The following is an 18,571-nucleotide window of genomic DNA, read 5'->3' on the forward strand; positions in this document are numbered from 1 at the left end:
TAGTGAGGCTTGCACAATAAAGTGAAAGTAGTTAATGCCACTAGATACCTAAAAATGATTAAAATGGTAAATTACATGTTATGTACATTACACCAAAATCTTAAAAAGAAAACTTTAAAATATCTATATTGTATATTCTAGGGCAAGCACTAAAAATACTTTTAAATATATAATTGATCTTTTAAAAGAGAAATACAATGGAGTCATATGCAATGCACAGTTAAAACCAGAGAAGGCAGAAAAAGGGGGGAAGGATAGTATCAGAGGGAAAATACAGTATATAGAGAACAGTTACAAACATGGTAGGCATTATATCAATACTCATTTTAAATATGGGTGGCCTAAATACACCAATAAAAGGCAGAGCTTGTCAGAGTGAATTAAAACAAAAGCAAACCAAGACCCAACTATCTGCTGTCTACAAGAAACCCCCTTTCACTGTAAAAACTTAAATGGGTTAAAAACAAAGGAATATACCATGATAACACTAATTTTTAAAAAGTTGGAATAGCTACAGTAATTTCAAGCAAAGAAGATTTTGGAATAAGGAAGGTTATCGGGAACAAAGAGACTCACTATGTAGTGATAAAGGGGTCCGTTCTCTGAGAAGACATAATCCTTATTGTGTATGAACCTAACAAGAGTATCAAAATACATGAGGCAAAAACTAACAGAGCTGAAAGGAGAAACAGACAAATCCGTCATTAGAATAGAGGCTTCCACACTCTTCAGCCAGTGATTCATAGACCAAACGGGTGGAGAATCGGTAAGGATATGGATGACCTCAACAGCTCTAGCCGTCAACTTGGTCTTATTGACATTTACAGAACACTCCGTTCAACACCAGTAGAACACACAGTCTTATCAAGCTCACATGGGACTTTCGCCAAGATAGACCATGTTCTGTACCATAAAATGCACCTGAACAAATTCACACAAAACGTACAAAGTGTGTTCTCAGACCACAATGGAATTGCACTGGAAATCAATATAGACACTTAGCTGAAAAAACCCAAACTGTCTTTAAAATTAAACAACACACTTCAAAATAACACAAGCATCAAAGAAAAAAATGTCAAGAAACATGTTCAAATGTCCTGAACGAAATGAAAATACAACTTACCAAATTATAGGCTGCAGCAGATCTGTGCTTACAGGGAAATTTACAGCATAAAATACATATATTAGAAAAGAAGAAAGACCGATGGTGAATAACCTAAGCTCCCACCTTAGGGAACTAGAGAAAAGAAGAACAATCACTATTCCTCAAACAAGCAGAAGAAAAGAAATCACAAAAATTAGAGGGGAAATCAATAAAAGTGAAAATAAAACTAAAATAGAGAAAATCAAACCAAAAACCGGTTCTTTGAAAAGATCAGCTTGTCCTCTGTGACTTACAACCAAAAGTTCTGATTAATCTAAACCACAGTTACCTCCAGCGTCTAAATGTTTAGTGATTTTTCTTGTTCCCGCCTGTTCCTCTCTACACTTCCTAGAGGAAATTGCCTGGTAGTGATTCCCACTAAGGCACGACTGAGATCATCCTAGGGTTATTGTGAAGGGTGGAGCAGCGGGACTGGTCTGATGAAGGTGCTCAATAAATATGTTTCAAGGATAAATGGGTTACGTACATTTGAAACAGGAGCTACCGGAGGTGATCAGGTCGCCTTTAATGCTAGAAATTTGGAAGCTGCAGAGTCTGTATTAGAGAAGCTGCATGTGACAGATGTCTTTCAATGCAGGTAACATGTAGTGGGCACCCTCCTGAGACCAGCTCTCCAAAATTAGGCTCGCAGGCTCCTCTTCATAATTAATAGTTGCTCTTTCTCCCTAATTCCAGGCTGGAGATGACATTTAACGTCATCTGTGGTGAGCAAATGGATAATAGGCTTGCCAGCAGCATCTATTCAAGTCCAAGGTTGTGTGTATGAGAGCAGGGTTGTGGTTAGCCTTTGGCACCTCCTGCATCACCACAAAAAGAAAAAAAAAATGCCTGTATCTCGTGACCAAGGAGACTGCTGCTATTTTAGGTAAGATGGCCAGCTTTAATTAGCATCAGAGGCCCATCCAAAATCTGAAATTTAGCTCAGAAAACCCCATTTGTTTCTGTCCCCTTTTCTGCCTAACAATGTGACCTTGTCATGAGTCTTATATGTGTTTTTTCAGGGGAGGGTGTTGGGGTTTTGTGGGGGGGAGGTATTTAATTTGATATGTACGGTAAATGGCAAATCTACTGACAAAACTATTATAGAAATGGTTCGTAGTCGACCTTTTTATGTCTGACTCAACTTAGAAAATTGGCTGTCACTCCCAGGGCTCGTCAGCTTTCCTTGATTGGTAATCACAGAGTATCCGGTGGGGTTAGGAATGACGACAGCATTGGCATAGGAGGGCAAAAAGTATTTGTTTCCATAGTCCACTTTCTGAGCTGTTGCTCATTCTATAACCAAATAATTTTCGAGTGTCTTTGGTAAAGTTCTTTAACTATTAACAATAGGAAATTGCATCAACTACCTGAAACCGTTTCCCACTGTGTAGACTGCCAATTGCTACAGTGCAAAGTTACATAATTTTAAAAATAGGAAATGCTATAATGATCAGTGTCGCATTTCTAATAACATAAACCTACACTGACTTACTGTCATGCATTTGGCAAGGTATCGAAAATGAACCAATGTCTGTTAAGTGCCTACTGTGTGCGCCAGGCCCCAGTGTAAATGCTGGGGGTCCAGCAGCTGATAATGCAGAGACCTTGACCCAGTGCTTATATTCCTGTGGGGGGTAAATAAATTGACCCCATGAGCATTTAGGAGAACATAATAGCACGAAGCTGTCGAAACCAAGCGGAGGAAGGAGAGACTCTATTCTCACTGCATCACTCTTCTCTCTTCCCCAGACAGCTGTTCTTAGTTTGGTGACACAAAAATTTTGGAAAGTTGCATCCGAGAAAGGGCAAAGGGGGTGGAAAGTCCCTTTCCATTTGGTAACAGGAATAACACAGCTGGACTGCGGTTCCCCTCAGCGACACTCGTCCCACTGCCGGTGTGAACTTGAACTCTCTCATTAATAGCGTGTCTGTTAATAGACAAGCCCTGGCCCTGTGGTACAGAGCAATTTGTAGGGTGAAATTTTAAGAACTGGTTTAGAGATTCTCATTCTGTACAAAACGGATACATTCCATCACTAAATTGAAATAATTGCGGGTTTTTTGCAATTTCCAGAAAATGTGTCTTAATGGATAAAATTTTCTCAATTTTAGGCCTTTCTTTGCCAACATTTGCCTGCCGTTTTGCACCTGCTAGTGTTTGTCTGCTGGTGAGTGAGATCCAATGAGTAAGTAGCAAGCGAAAATGAATGCAAACAGCCAATCACTCTTAATTCAACAGCGCGCTTTTTTATGGATGTGTGTTTGTGCTTATGATTTTATATTGTGACATGCAAGAGAGCCATATTTTCTGCCTGAAATTTTTCCTAGAATTAAACGTGTCAATATTTCATGGTGTTCTAAGAAGAGTGTAATAACTTCCAAGTGTTCTGTCATTATGAACTATTTGTAGAAGACCGAGGAAGTATTGTTTTCGTGGGTCCTATGGCAGACGGGTAACCCGCATCCCCTGGCTCCACACCCTGCTAACCCCTGACCTCAGCTGCGTCAAACTGCCAGGAAGGGGGTGGGGCACAGCCAGGGCCTGCATCTCACATTTCTGGCACTACGTATATGGCGAGATCTTGAGGGAACACTCAGCCCTCCCAGCAGAGGAAGAGCTGTTTGTGGTGAGGGGAGGGCAGGTGGGGGTGGGGGTGGGCAGTGTGTTGGGCCGTGTTTGACAAGTGAGCAGGTGTCTCGGTGGGCTTGGGCTGCTATAACAAAGTCCATCGACTCAGGGGCTTAAATGACAGGCATTTGTTTTCACAGCTCTGGAGGCTGGGAGGTCCAGGATGGAGGTGCTGGCTGATTTGGTTCCCGGTGAGGGCCCCGATCCTGGCCTGCAGACAGCTACCTTCTTGCTGTGTCCTCATATGGCAGAGAGAGAGAGAGAAAGCTCTCTGCTCTCTTGTGATGAGGGCACTAATCCCATCTTGAGGGCCCCAACCTCATGACCTCCCAAAGGCCCCACCTTCAGATACCATCACAATGGGGTTAGAGCTTCAGCCTATGAGTTTGGGGGACACAGTTCAACCCAGGGCGGCAGGATGCCAGTACTTGGCAGGAACGCAGCCATGCCCTGTCCCCCTTCAATTCCTACCCCGACTCTGTGAGACAATCTTCACGCCACCTTCTTCACTTCTAGCTTCCATGGGATAAAGATACAAGCTTAAGTCCAAGGTGCAGGCCAGATGTTCAGGTTCATGCCTCGATTTGATCAAAAAGGCCGCCCCTCGGAATTCAGCATTTGCAGGTGACTCCTAAGCTCTTACCTTGTCCCCCTTCCTGTGAATTATCCTTCTTTGGAGGTAAGCTTCTTGCATTGACAGCCCTGAACAGAAAGAGGTACCAAGGCAGGACTCAGCTCCCTGAACTCTTAACCCTGCCGTTCCCTTTCTCCCCATCAGAGGTGCTCACTGTGACATGATGTAGCAGGCCATGGTCTTCACCTTCAGCTCAGCGGTTCCTGGGCTCCACGCTCTAGCACACGTTGCCAGTGAGCTCCCAGTCACTCAGTCAGTAGGCTTCTTTGTCCCCTATGATTTCACCTTTCTTCAGCATTTGGTGTCACAGGCCATGCCTTTATTAAACCTTGTCCTCCTTCCGTAATTTCTGACACAGCTCTGTCCCTCGTATCTTCCTACTGCTTGGCCACTAGCACTTGCCTACGGGTTCCTCTCTCATTGTGTTCCCTTTCAAGGCTTTGTCCCCAACTCCTGTTCTCGTCTTACTGCACCTGCTCCCCCCAGGTGCTCTGATCCAGTCCCACACATTCACCGATCACCTGTACACAGAGGTTTCCCAAACCACATCAACAGCCCAGGTATCTCCTTTGAGCTACAGATCAGGTTTTCCATTTACCTCCCAGGTGTCCCCAAGTGGATGTCTCACAGGTACCCCAACAGGAACATGTCCAAAATGGAATCCATCGGCATTCTACCTGCCTTCCCCTAAAGTTCTCCTGCATGCTCGATGGTGATGATGTTGGTGGTGATGATGGTGATGGTGATATTAAGATGAAGGAGGAGAAGAAGAAAGCCAATAATTATAAACACCATCTGCCAGCATGGTTCTCAGTGGCCTACGTGTGTTACATCAGTTAGTTCTTACAGGACTTCTGTGAGGTGGATGCTATATCTTCATTTTACAGATAAATAGATGCAAGGAAAGATGAGTATGACAGTTCAGGATTCGAATCCTGACACTGGCTCACAATACCCTGTGAATCCCATTCCTTGTCGCAAAATCTGACACTGCTTCCCAGTCAGTCACCTGAGAATGAACCTAGATGTTCCCGTTCCTCGGCATCCATTCAGCCACCAACAAGGGTCTTTACTTGTATGCTCAGGAGGGAGGGCTATGGAGAAGGGAGAGGAAGCTCCTCCATTTATTCAGCTAGACCTCTGCGATGCAATAAATTGTGAGCAGCATTATAAATTACTCATGATTTTAAAGAATCCTCATGTCCCCGTCTGGGATTCCATGTCCCATTTCTGAGTGTTATTCAAACATTTATTCTGCACAAGCATGACCAATATAGGAAATGGCATGAAACGGTGCTTCTGTAACAGCGTGGGATTCAGAACTTGTGCTTATGGAAAATGAGATGTGTTATACCCATGGCAAGGAACATTTTTCCTTAACATGGAACTCAAACAAAGGAGCGAGTCCTTTGGGGTGGACCAATTCCATTGTAGGTGGGCTCATTACAGTATAATTATAATATAGGTAACATTGCCTTATTAATAAAATCCCTTTGGTCCATGGATAATGGATCCCAGCAGGAGCCTGCCTTGAGCTAAACTTTCCTCTGAATGAAGATTATATGAAGAGTGTCCAGCATACATCATAATTTTCAGGACTAAATATTGAGAGCATGGTACAGATGTTGACTTTGCTAAGTAAATGTTACAGGTGAGGAGGCAGAAGTCAGTTTGTTTGAAAGTTAGTCTTTTAGCAGGGACGATTTCATAAAGTATTCTTCAGTATTGGAGGAACATAAACTAACATAACTCTTCTGTCTTATAGCCTCAGCTATTTTCCATTCAAGAAATATTTGTTGAGCAAAGAAAGGCACAATATCAGACACTGAGGTAGCTTCTGAGAACACTGCAGCAGTGAGACAGAATGAAATTTGTCCTCAAATTGCTGGGAGACAGAATTAGAAGGGGGGAAAAAAAGGGAGCAGAAAAGTCAAATAATTGTAAGTCATAAAAGAGTTCTGATGAAAACAAAAACTAATCCTAATATAAAGCATAATACACGAGATATCTCTGTGAGCAATCACAAAAGGCTCCTCGGAGGAGGTGACATGCAAAGTGAGTCCTGAAGGCTGAAAAGAAGTGTTTGCACTCGCCCCACATCGACTCCCCTCCCCTCTGCCCTGGGGTGGAGACACAATGCTGTCTTCCCTTTGCTCTATTGCCTTCTGTGTTCATCCTCCTGGTTTTGTTTACCACACGGAATGTAGTTCCCAGCAGTAGATCCAGTCACTCCCAAACCTGAAGCCCATTTCCATTCACCCAAGTGCTCTGCCCACTGCTGTCAAAGTGATGGAACCTGATCAAAAGATGGGCTCGTAATCTGAGTAGACATTTCTCCAAAGAAGACACAAAAATGGCCACCAAGCACTGAAAGGTGCTCAGCCTCATTAGCCATCAGGGAAATGCAAATCAAAGGGACAGTGAGGCATCTGTTCACACCCAGCAGGATGGCTGTCCTCAAAAAGATATGTAAATGCTGGCGAGGATGTGGGGAAATTGGAAGCCCTGTGTGCTGCTGGTGGGAGTATGGACTGGTGCAGCCATGTGGAAACAGCATGGAGAGTTCTCAGAAAGTTTCCATTCCCAGGTGTGCACCCAAGAGAAAAGAAAACATAGGTGCACACAAACATTGCACGTGATTATTCCTAGTAGTTATTTATCGTAGCCAAAAGGTAGAAACAGCCTAAAATGTCCATCAGCAAATGAGTGGTTAAACAAAATGTGATGTATTCATACAGTGGAATATTTCTGTGCCATAAAAAGGAATGAAGTCCTGATACCTGAATGGATGAACCTTGAACATACGATGCGACGTGAAAGAAGCCAGTCACGAAAGATCACATGTTGTCTGATGCCATTTCTGTGAAACTTCAGAATTGGCAAACCCATAGAGACAGAAAAGAGATGAGCAGTTGCCTGCGGTCGAGGGGAAGAGAGAACTCAGTGGTACCTGCCTGATGAAGGTTACAGAGTTTCTCCTGGGGGTGATGAAAAAAGTCTGAAATTGATTGTGGTGATGATTTCACAGCCCTGTAAATATCTAAAAAACATTGAATGTTTTCACTTTAGCTAGGTGAATTATACAATATGTGAAACGTAACTCAATAAAGCTGTTTTTAAAAATAAATACATGAAAGGAAATGGAGACTTGAAATGGCAGGATACAGGTGTTGAGACAACCTTTGCCTTTAAAGGTGACTCTTTCTGCCTTTGTCCAAGAGGACATTGCTGTATACACCTGGGTCTGTTATGGCGCCGAGAGACGGTGACACCCTTGCTCTGACATTTAAGCGCAATATTTTACACATAGAAAAAAAAAAGGCCTCTCATTTAACTTTACCCTAATGTGTTTTTATCACTCTCACAAAAGAATTGCTGCAAATAATCACTTCATGCACTCTAGAATTAGAAATCTAGCACAAGTCGTGCCTTGGAATGGACCATGAGAAGAATACAAAAAAGTTTAGTTGGTCCCTTTATTTAAACTGCATCTTTTAAAACAACAGTATTAGAACTCTTTTTAAAGGGACAGAGAGCCAACACCCACGAGCCACGTGAAGCAGAGGAAGTGGGGGTGCGTTAGCTTATGTACCTGGGGAGCCCACGGGTGGCTTTCATTCCTGGCTGCAGGGACTCAGAGTTCAAGTGCGCTCTGACACTCTCCGTGCCTAGCCCTGCTTTTCTGAGGACGCTGGTCTCATCCCCTCCTGCCTTGGGGAGGCTGTCTCCACAGGGTGGGAAAGATGGGTGCCAGCAACCCTGGCCGACGTGTTCACAATGCCTACGCCAAGATCAAGAGGAAGCTGCCTCTCTCACTAATTGGGTCGAGTCTGCAGATGGAATCTGATTGGCCTGACGGTGATGTGCCTGTTGCTGAGCCCATCACAGCTTCAGGAGGGGCAGTGCGCTGCCTGGCCCAGCCTGGTCTGCATGCCACTCCACTCAGCATTGGGGTGAAAGTGGGGACCTATGATTGACAGCCCCACAAAGTCCACGTGTGCTGATGGAGGATTTTCCCAAAGGAAAGGTGGTTCTGTCACCAGGAGGGGGAATGGGAGGCAGACCCGCTGCGCATCTGACACCGCAGCCCCTGCCACGTGCAGCACGTGCCGAATGCCTTCCCACTCTGGAGGAGAGCCCGCAGAGCCCCCTCCGAGAGGGCGACCCGCCTGACCCCAGCGCCTTCCCGTGGCTGGAAAGGCCACCCCGAATGCGCCCCACGGCTCTTTGACAGCCTGCACTGCATCTCACCCCGGAGCCTCCCTTTCCTCCTGGAATCGTTGCTCATCACAGGCGCGTGGCAGACGTTAGATGAGCTGCAAAGGCAAATGAGGACCGTCATCCATGCCGCCATTTGCGAACAAGCAAATTAGGTTCACACAGCACTCCATCCAACATTCTAAATGGTGCAATCAAACGAGAGGTTTATGGTTCCAGAAGCGCTTGTGATGCATCCAGGCTGGTTGCAAATTGTGGTTTTATGCGGAGAGTTTGTAATGCCAGCTGCCGTGTTGTGTGAACTGTTCCTTTTTATCTTTGACCCAGGTACTTCAATTAAAGATTCATTCTGCTATACATGGTGACTCGCCACCTGCCAAGTTAGTTGACCAAGCTTTGGAAAGCACATGTAAGAATAATTGCTTGAATCAGGTTTGTTTTGGTCCAAAAAAAAGCTTTGTCAGTCTGCCTGAAGAGAGCTCTTTGAATTATCTCCGAGGTCCAGACCTGTAGGGAAACAGCCAAGGGTTTTTGCGAGTCAGACTTAAATGTCTAGATCTTATTAGCTAAATGCAGAGGTGGTTCTGGTGTTTAAAAATGAATCAGTATCTTCACCAAGTGTAAACTGCAGCACGGTGAGCACAGCCGGTATCGGAAACCCAGGGGAGACGCCCGCGGTGGATGTGTTATGTGCTGGTGGGAGCCGCGTAGCAAATGTTTGCTGAGGGCCTGGTGTGTTCCCACTGTGTGCTCACCCAGCGGCCTCATGTGAGAGAATCTGGTGAAAAGGCTGTTCTGAATTGCTCAGCTGCGCACAGGCCTTTGGAAGAAATGAGGAAACAGGAACGCGGATACCATCGTAGAGAACCTCTGACTACTATCGGTAGCCAAAGACTGACACCCAAGAGTAGTTAGAAGAAGCGACTAGTACAAGGCTTCGGGGGGCTGTGCTGGCAGATTGGGTGACCCCAGAGACCTCCAGGTGTGTGATGTCCCCAAGTGCAGTCTGGTTGAGGAACGCTAGCCACCTGGGTCCTTGACAACACACTGGGGGGAGGTCAGAAACTGGTGCTCTCCGTGGGGAGACACCACCCACATCACCTGTGAGGCGGGCTCACCAGAGTAGAGAGCGGCCCTTCTCCACGTGGAGCCTCTCAAACTCCAGCTCTAAAGGGCCTCCATACTCCAGGCCGTGGGTTCCTAACATAGATCCCACCGGTGGGTGCGTGAGAGCCTTCCTTCCCTCACATGCTCAGCAGAGGCACAGAACACTGCCTTCCATCCTCACAGAACTGCAAACTCGCTGTAACCCATGTTTTACAGGTAAAACTAAACCTCCAGAGGTAAGAACCAGGTGCCAACCTAACAGCAAAAGCCAGCCTGGCGGCATTGTCACACACCCTGAGTCCTGCACCCCTACTTCATAGCCTTAGCGTTCTCTGGCCCCAGCTCCTTAGTTCCTTCTTCTGCGTTATCCGGTTGCCGTCCCATCTGGCCACGTCTCTCGATTCCCGTTGCCTTCTCATTGATTTGGGCCACTGTTCCTGTTCCTCAGGATTAGAATATCGTCTTGGCGTTGGGCTCCCTGCCCCAGTCTTCTCGTTGTCCTTCACACAGCAACCGGGATGCTCTTTCCAGAAACCCAGCTCTGATCACCACCCATTACTCTTGCCCTTTGGTTCAAGTCTAACCTCCTGCAAGATCTAGACCTTGCAGATTTCTCTCACTTCCACCCTGTCCAGTCCTCCATTCCGGCCACTTTGACTGCCTTCGGCCCATCCCTGTTCCCTCTCAGCTCCGGGGCATTGCGTGGGTCGTTCCCGCCATTTTGAGAGCTCCCCTTTGATCACCTACTCTCTGCCACCTCCCCCCGCCCCCCATGATCTTCTGTGGGGCCCGAACTTGGTGTCCACTCAGCATGGAGGAATTGTGGCTCACGCTTCATCCCACTTTAGATGCCTCCCTTGATGCTGTCCTCTGCACGTAACACATCTGTAGCACTTACCACAGCCTGTTGAACTTGCCTTTTGTGTCAGGAAAGTAAACCTTAGTGTCTATAAACAAAAATGCAAATGGCTATTAGAGCGTAAGTTAATCTGTGGCTTAAACAACAGTCCGTGGAGCCAGAACAGTGCAGGGGGTGTTGAGTGGCCTTCCACTGGAGATTTGGGGACCTGCCGTCCCCCCACAGGCAGTGCAGCCCTTAACCTACTCAGCTTGACACGGGCGCACGTTGCCTCGTTCACTTTCTGTTGGTGAGACCCGTCATGTGGCCGCGCCTGGGTGCCCGGAGGGTCGCGAAATCCCTCTGGCTGCACAGCCCTTCCCGCCTCAGAGCCGCTCTGTGGAGAGACAGCACAGATCTGGCTGTGTGGCATCTCTGCCGCCCCATGCGCTTTGTCCTCCCTGAGAGCCTGAAAGTAGGGGCTGCGTCCCTGTCTCTGTCTCCTCTCCTGCGTTTATGAAATTAGTGAATATCTATAAATATTGGCCAATCTAGATCAATAACTTGAACATTTTGTGGGTCACAGACACACCTGCGAATATGCCCCATAAAGACACATGAAGCTGTGTGCCTTCTCTCCAGAAAAATGCCAACTTCTTGAAAGCTTCCCGATTACTTGATGCCTTTCATGTCACAAGACAGGTAAACTCATGACCTGTCCTCAGAAAGAAGCGAGGCCCAGGAGACAATTTGGCCCCTTCATGGAGGTCCTTGGGCCCCATGTTAAGAATGATGGTGTCCGATACAGGCTTTGCACCTCAGTTTGGTTGGTTGGTTTGGACACGGGTCCTTCTTCCTGGGAAATGCCACATGAAGACACCACCTCGCCTCCTGACTGAGTCCTCCCTGCTCTGTGCTCCCCCAGCACCCCCTGCGTCCTTCTCTGCCTCCAGTGCATTTAGAAGCTGGTCTCACTCACTAACTCATCTTCCGTGCCTCAAAGTGCCTGACACACAGTAGGCGCTCCAAACATACCTTGAATGACCTGGCTGAGCTGAACGTCATCATCCGACAGCATATGTCTCCAGGTAAATCGGCTCAACGTCTGCCTTGGAGAGAAAACCCAGCCTGGCCCAGGAGTGACGGAGGGGATGGTGACATCCCAGAGTGACTCATTCCCAGCTACAGGGGAAGGCGGGCTCCGCCTGGAAAACGGATGGAATGCTCTCTTACAGCGCTAAACATAAATGAAGTCTCACTATCTGCCAAAATGGAAACTTAGCATTGATTTTGTGTGCTGTTCCTCCTTAAAGGAAAAAGCTATTGGGTTGTCGGAAAAGTCATGATGTATTTTTTCTATGTTTTTCGTTGCAAAAATGCGTCATGACTTTTCCGACAACCCAATATTTGTTTCTGAACTAAAACTTCAGGATGAATTTTTGTTCCATGCTATGATTCTAACACCTCATTTCCTAATTAAACATGCTAATTGTGAGTTACCTCACCTAACTACAAGGCACAGATGTATAATTATGTCATAAAAAACTTTTATGGTGGGAAAGAGGGCTGACTAAGGGGAGAGCTGCTTAGAAGAACAAGAGGGGTGCTACCTGGCACCCACTATGTCTGCATGGCCCGTTGGTGGCACTTAGTGCTGGGCTCCCTGCGGGCTTCCTCAGGTTTAAGTCTGAGAGCTCCTCTTCCTGTAGCTGAGAGCATGGCCCCAAAGCCATGGCGTGGTGCGAAAGGAGGGACCTCTTTATGGACACAAGGGGTCCTGTCACTTCCCGGCTGAGACTGGAGCAAGCCAGACCTTCCATGTGACAAATCACTGCCATGGACAGGACTGTTCCCAGTGCCCCAACACACACACACACACACACACACACACCCTCACACTCACACACACACACACACACCCTCACACCCTCCCCCAGTCATCTACCCACTAGCAGAGTCTCCTGATCTGTTATGAAAGGATCACAAGCAAGAAGCAGATTACAAAGGCAAATGGACAACTCGTCAAGCAAACCGATATAACAAAGAACTGGCAAAAAAGCAATAAGAATTGTGGAAGGAAAGCGTTAAGCTTAGACTCGAGAGTTTGTCGGTTTGGCACAGGAGCTGGGAAGTGCAGGAAGGAGCTTTGGAGAAGCATTGCTGGTCAGTTTGACGGGGGTTCCTGTTCTGTTGTGCTGGGGGCCTGGGTAAGGACTGAGATTTGACTGTACTTCATGGAATGCAACTTAGCATAGAAACTGGGCCACCTGAGGCTCACTTATGGGTGTAGGTTACATACTGTCATCTCATCCGTATTTATTCCCATAAAGTAAATATATTTTATTTCTCCAGCCTTTTCCTCCCCATACATAATCCACTGACCTTCAGTCCATATAATCTATATATACACATATATGTACAAGGTCAGAGAATTAAGTTCTCAAATTTGTTGCAACAATGTTGCTAACCTTTTTTGATATCAGAGGGATTATTCATTATGAATTTGTACCAACTGGACAGTTAACCAAGTTTACTATTTGGAAGTACTGAAAAGGCTGCGTGAAAAATTAGACAACCTGAACTTTTCGCCAACAATTCATGGCTCTTGCATCACGACAATGTACCGGCTTACACGGCACTGTCTGTGAGGGAGTTTTTAGCCAGTAAACAAATAACTGTATTGAAACACCCTCCCTACTCACCTGATCTGGCCCCCAATGACTTCTTTCTTTACCTGAAGAAAAAGGAAATGTTGAAAGGAAGACATTTTGATGACATTCTGGATATCAAGGGTAATACGATGACAGCTCTGATGGCCATTCCAGAAAAAGAGTTCCAAAATTGCTTTGAAGGGTGGACTAGGCACTGGTGTCAGTGTATAGCTTCCCAAGGGGAGTACTTTGAAGGTGACCATAGTGATATTCAGCAATGAGGTATGTCGCACGTTTTCTAGGAAGAGTTCGCAAACTTAATGTCTGACCTCATGTATATATATAATATGTGTGTTTATATAAATTCTATCTGCTTTTTTCATAAATCATCATCATCACAATTGTTACACTCACAATTATTTCCATATCCTGTAAGAACTCAGGTTCAAGCATCCCTTCTTGTTCTCTTAGTTCTTTTGTTTTTGTTTTTATTTTCTCAGCTCACTGCCATAAATCTATCACGTAGGCCTTTATTTTTCTAATCAGTAGTCCAAAGTTCACGACAAGTGAAAACTTCAGCTGAAGCATCGAGAACAGTTCTCAACCTTCCTAATGCCACGACCCCTTAATACAGTTCCTCATGTTGTGGTGTCCCCCAACCATAAAATTATTTTCGTTGCTACTCTATAACTGTAATTTTGCTACTGTTATGAATCGTAATGTAAATATCTTTTTGTTTTCCGATGGTCTTAGGCGACCCCTGTGAAAGGGTCGTTTGACCCCCAAAGGGGTCACGACCCACAGGTTGAGAACCGTTGGTCTAGAAGAAATTGATAGCAAGGTTGGAACTGTGTCACATCAACTGAGTCACTGTAATGTCCCCTAAGTTTGTCCCCATTGCTCCCTGCTAGATGCTATGCAATCCTCTCATCAAACTGTGCATTTAAAGGATCCGTGAGCAAATCTATCAGGTTCCATTGATTTTCCCATTTCTTGTTTTGTACATAATTGAAGCTATAGCCCAGCAGCCGTAAATTAAGTTGCATCATGTTAAGTGACAGTGGAATTCATGTTGGGAAAGATGTTTTGATAGCACCTTGTCAGGATTTCACTCCTGGTTCTTCTGTCCTGTGAAAGAGACCAGCCGAGCCTGACGTTCTCCAAGCCGATGGGCATGATACCATAGTCTCATTTATTTATGAAGGGAACTCACAGGCACGGTCATTTGTTTTTCCAGAGTGGAATAGAGCAAAAGGTTCCTGAACCCCCATGTAACCAGCAGCAGCAGGGCAATACAAGAAAACCAACAAAACCACCAATAGCCACCCAGGGCATTTTTGGTGGCACCATCTGACCAGAAACAATTTCTTCAGCGCAGATAGATAGGTTTATGTCTGGAAAATTGTACTTCGTATGTCAGAAAGAAAGATTTTGAGAGGAAGGTTATACAACACAGAAGACAACGTATTCATGATAGCACAGTACCTAGCTCCTCGTAGGAGATCCAAAAAGACCTGGTGAATGAACATTTTTAAAAATAAGCATAGGTCCTTATTGGTGGTCAGTGGTTTCACTTTTCTTCAAACTGTGTGCTTATTTTGACAAATTTCCTACATTTTATGAATGAGGCGAGTTCGGGAATGCCACAATATCGATAACTCTCCAGAGTTTTGTTTCTTGAATTCATTTTTCAAAAACATTTTATTTTGAGACAACTGTAGACTTGAAAAACAGATGCAAATAATTACAGAGTTCCCAAATACTCTTCACTCAGCTCCCCCTTATGTTAGCTGCTCACATAACCATGGAACAGTAATCAACCCTAAGAAATTAACCGGTCAACTCTCCTAACCCTTCACCTGCAGAGCTGAGTCCTATTTCACTAGCTTTCCTGAAGGGCCTTTTTCTGTCCCAGCAGCCAAGCTGGAATCTTACCTTGTGTTTAGCTATCATGTCTCCTTAGGCTCTTCCAATCTATGACGATTTCTTTGTCTTTCCCTATCTCCACGACGTTTACATTTTTGTAGACTACAGGCCCTTTGTTTTGTAGAAAGTCCCTCAATTTGTGTTTGATGTTTTATCACTATTAAACTGAGGCTATGCGTTATTGGAAAGCAAAGCACAGGGGTGACGTGCCTTTCTCCGTATGTGAGATCAGGGGGTCCGTGGCCGTCCACAGGTGTCATGGGTGATGTGAGTGAACCTTAATCACTTGTCCAGGGTGGTTGGCCAGAATTCTCCACAGTAGTTCCTTTTTTCCTTTGTAATATCTGAATACTCGGGGGACATCCTTTGAAACTCTGCAAATGCTGTTTGTGCTAAACATTCACCCACCAGTTTTAGCATCATTAGTGGGTCTTGCCGGCAGCAGCTCTTGCTGTGGTGTTTCAAAGATGATTCTCTATTTCATCCTGCTTACATTTGTTAATTGGAATTCTTCTGTAAATTCTTCTCCCTCACTTACTGGTTCATTTATTTATCAGTGTCAGTCGGGGCTCGTGGCTATTTATTTTGTTCCTTGGGTTATAAACGGATGCTGTCACTGATTGTGATTCAGGCAGTTCCAACCGGAGCCATTCAGCGACCTTTCAGGCGTCCCCTGCGCCTTTTCCTTCGCCCCCATCCTTCTCGTTCTGTTGTGTGGGGGCGTGTCCTCGCCGTCTGGCACATCAGGATGCTCCTGGCTCATCGTGTGCTTTGCCTCCAGCCCTGGAATCCTGCAGTTCATTCAAGAGCCTTTCGTTGCTTTTGTTGGAAAATGGCGTTTAGAACGGTGCCACTGAAATGTCACGGATTCGTGGTTTTTAGCATTGTCCTTGCCAGGTCACTGCTTCAGGAAGTCTGTGGTATGGACTGAATGTGTCCCCCCCAAAAGTAGTATCATCCTAATCCCCAAAATTCTGGTATCGGGAGGATGCCTTTGGGAGGTCTGTGGTCTGAAAGTTTGTGTCTTCCCTAAAATTTGTGTGTTGAAATCCGAATGCCAACGTGATGGTGTCAGGAGGTAGGGCCTCTGGGAGGTACTTAGCTCATGAGGGTGGAGCCTCATTAATGGGATTAGTGCCCTTATAAATAAGACCCCAGACAGCTCCCCCACCCCTTGGCCATGTGAGGACACAGCGAGAAGGTTATGAACCAGGAACTGGGCTCTTACCAGACATGAAATCTGCCAGCACCTTGATCTTGGACTTTCGAGATTCCAGAACTGTGAGAAATAAATGTGTGTTGTTTAAGCCCCCGAGCCCACAGTATTTTCATTATAGCAGCCCACAGGGGTGCTCCCTCCAACTTAAAACAGAAAACAGACCCTGAGCCCCAAACATACATCACACGCTGACACATAGTCCTGTTTACCAAGAGTAATGTTTTTTTAATTCGTAATCATTACTGCATGGGCAACACCAGTCTTAGCTCAGGGCCGGGGTCCTGGGCTGCACTGCTGTGACAGGTAATAACAGCTGTTTGTAGTTAGGTCTGGAGGAGCTACCGGGATAGGGGGACCCATGGAGGGAGGAGCCACTGAGCTTCAGGCCAACGGGCAGCCCCTCCGGGACTCAGGGCAGCAACCGTTCCCAACCAGCAGGATTGCTTCTGTATTTTAACTAGCAGTACAGGCCTTAGGATTTACAATAAGAAATATATTTGGTCTTCTCCCTGTTTCCGGCACAGAGCTCCTAAAGCCATTGAAATTTCCTAAGTGATGAGACTGAAAAAAGGTGTCTTTTGTTATGTTAAGGAGGTGACTTTGGGGAAAACTCTAGGTAACCTAAGGAGAGGGGCTGGTTGCCAGGGAACCCAACCACGTGATTAGAGCGTTGGAACTTTCAGTCACACCCTGAAACCTCCGGGAAGGAGGGCAGGGCTGGGTGTTGAATCAATAGCCAGTGGCCAGTGATTTAATCAATCCTGATTATGGAATGGAACCTCCATAAAAACCCAAGAGAATGGAGTTCAGAGAGTTTCCAAGTTGGTGAACACCTGGAGGCCCATCCAGAGAGGGCATGGAAACCCCGTGCCCCCTCCCCGTGCCCTGCCCTGTGCATCACTTTCAGCTAGCTGTTCCTGAATTACATCCTTTTACAATAAACGGGTAACCTAGTAAGAACCGTTTCTCTGAGTTCTGTGAGCCGCTCTAGCTAATTAATTGAACCCAAGGAGGGGGTTATTGGAACCTCCAACCTGTAGCCAAGGGTCAGAGTACAGATGACAACCTGCCTTGAGGATTGGCCTCTGAAGCCGGGGTGGGGCAGCCTTGTGGGATTGAGCCCTTCACCTGTGGGATACGATGCTACCTCCAGGTAGGTGGTGTCAGAATTGAGTTGCACTGTAGGACACCCAGCTGGCGTCAGAGAATTCCTTGGAAACATGGAGACCTCTCCCTAACACCATCAGAACTGGATCACAGAACTGTGAGCCACACGTGTTCATTGCAGCTGAGTTTCAGCCTCCGTATTCATACCTGTAGGGCCAGGTGTCTGCATACTGGGTGCTCCTCCTGATTAGAGCTACTGCGTGTGTGTCACTAGAACCTTCTGTGAAAGCCTGGACTCTGGGGTCAGCTGACCTGTATTTGAATCCTGTTTCTGGCTCACACAGGCTGTATAATTCTAGTCCAGTTACTCGACCTCTCGGAGCCTCAGCAGAAAGGGATAATGGGAGCACCTGCTTCACAGCACTGTGTACAGGACGTAATCTGCGTGAAGCACTCAGCCCAGTGCCTGCTCAGCAAACCTTAACACTTGCTGCTACCACTATTGCTCCAAGTGATAATAATCAACAAAGATTACAGTGTTAGCCACTGTTTGACCTATCATTGAGGTGTTTTTTTGTTTGTTTGTTTTTCCCTATCCTTCACGGAAGCAGCAAACATTTACAGAATTCAGTATGTTCCCTGCAAAAGGAGAGGAACTCTGGTATTTTGTCAAGATGCTGCTGCAAAATGAGATGAAGAATTCTGTCCGGTTACTAATTACCCACCGTATTTTGCAGAACCAATCGACTTTGCATGAAATGGTCCGATCATGAAGTGTTGCTGTGAAGCCAGAAACAGTAATTGCAAAGGAGAAGTCCACTCCCTGTTGGCAGGATCAGGTAGGTTATGAATTAGCTTTAATGCTATAAATACCTTGAGCACAATTTTAAGGTTTGTCCTACCTGTAATTACACCCATAGAATATTGGAGGCAAAAGTAATCTTAATGATAATTTAGTTTGATAAACTTTAATTTGCACAAAAGAAAACTGAAACTCAGGAAAGCGAAGTGACTTTCCCAAGGTCACACAGCACAATAGTATGTCTAGAGCAGCACTTTCTTTCAGATACAAAATAACATTCCTCAGATAATTAA

General features: G+C 45.8%; 1 long non-coding RNA gene across 2 annotated transcripts in view; it reads left to right on the top strand.

Annotated features, from left to right (window-relative positions):
• Positions 1–18,571, top strand: part of LOC109395806 (uncharacterized) — a 257,036-nt gene that overhangs the window by 227,447 nt on the left and 11,018 nt on the right. The window contains exons 1-2 of one of the 2 annotated variants that reach the window (XR_002126730.1): positions 3,255–3,315; positions 18,214–18,315. This is a non-coding gene — a long non-coding RNA (uncharacterized LOC109395806). Of the gene's footprint in view, positions 1–3,254; positions 3,316–18,213; positions 18,316–18,571 lie in introns of those variants that run through there. The other variant, XR_002126729.1, reaches the window with a different exon arrangement.

The sequence above is a fragment of the Hipposideros armiger genome, unplaced genomic scaffold (genome assembly GCF_001890085.2).
Source record: "Hipposideros armiger isolate ML-2016 unplaced genomic scaffold, ASM189008v1 scaffold_483, whole genome shotgun sequence".
Taxonomy (NCBI): Eukaryota; Metazoa; Chordata; class Mammalia; order Chiroptera; family Hipposideridae; genus Hipposideros; species Hipposideros armiger.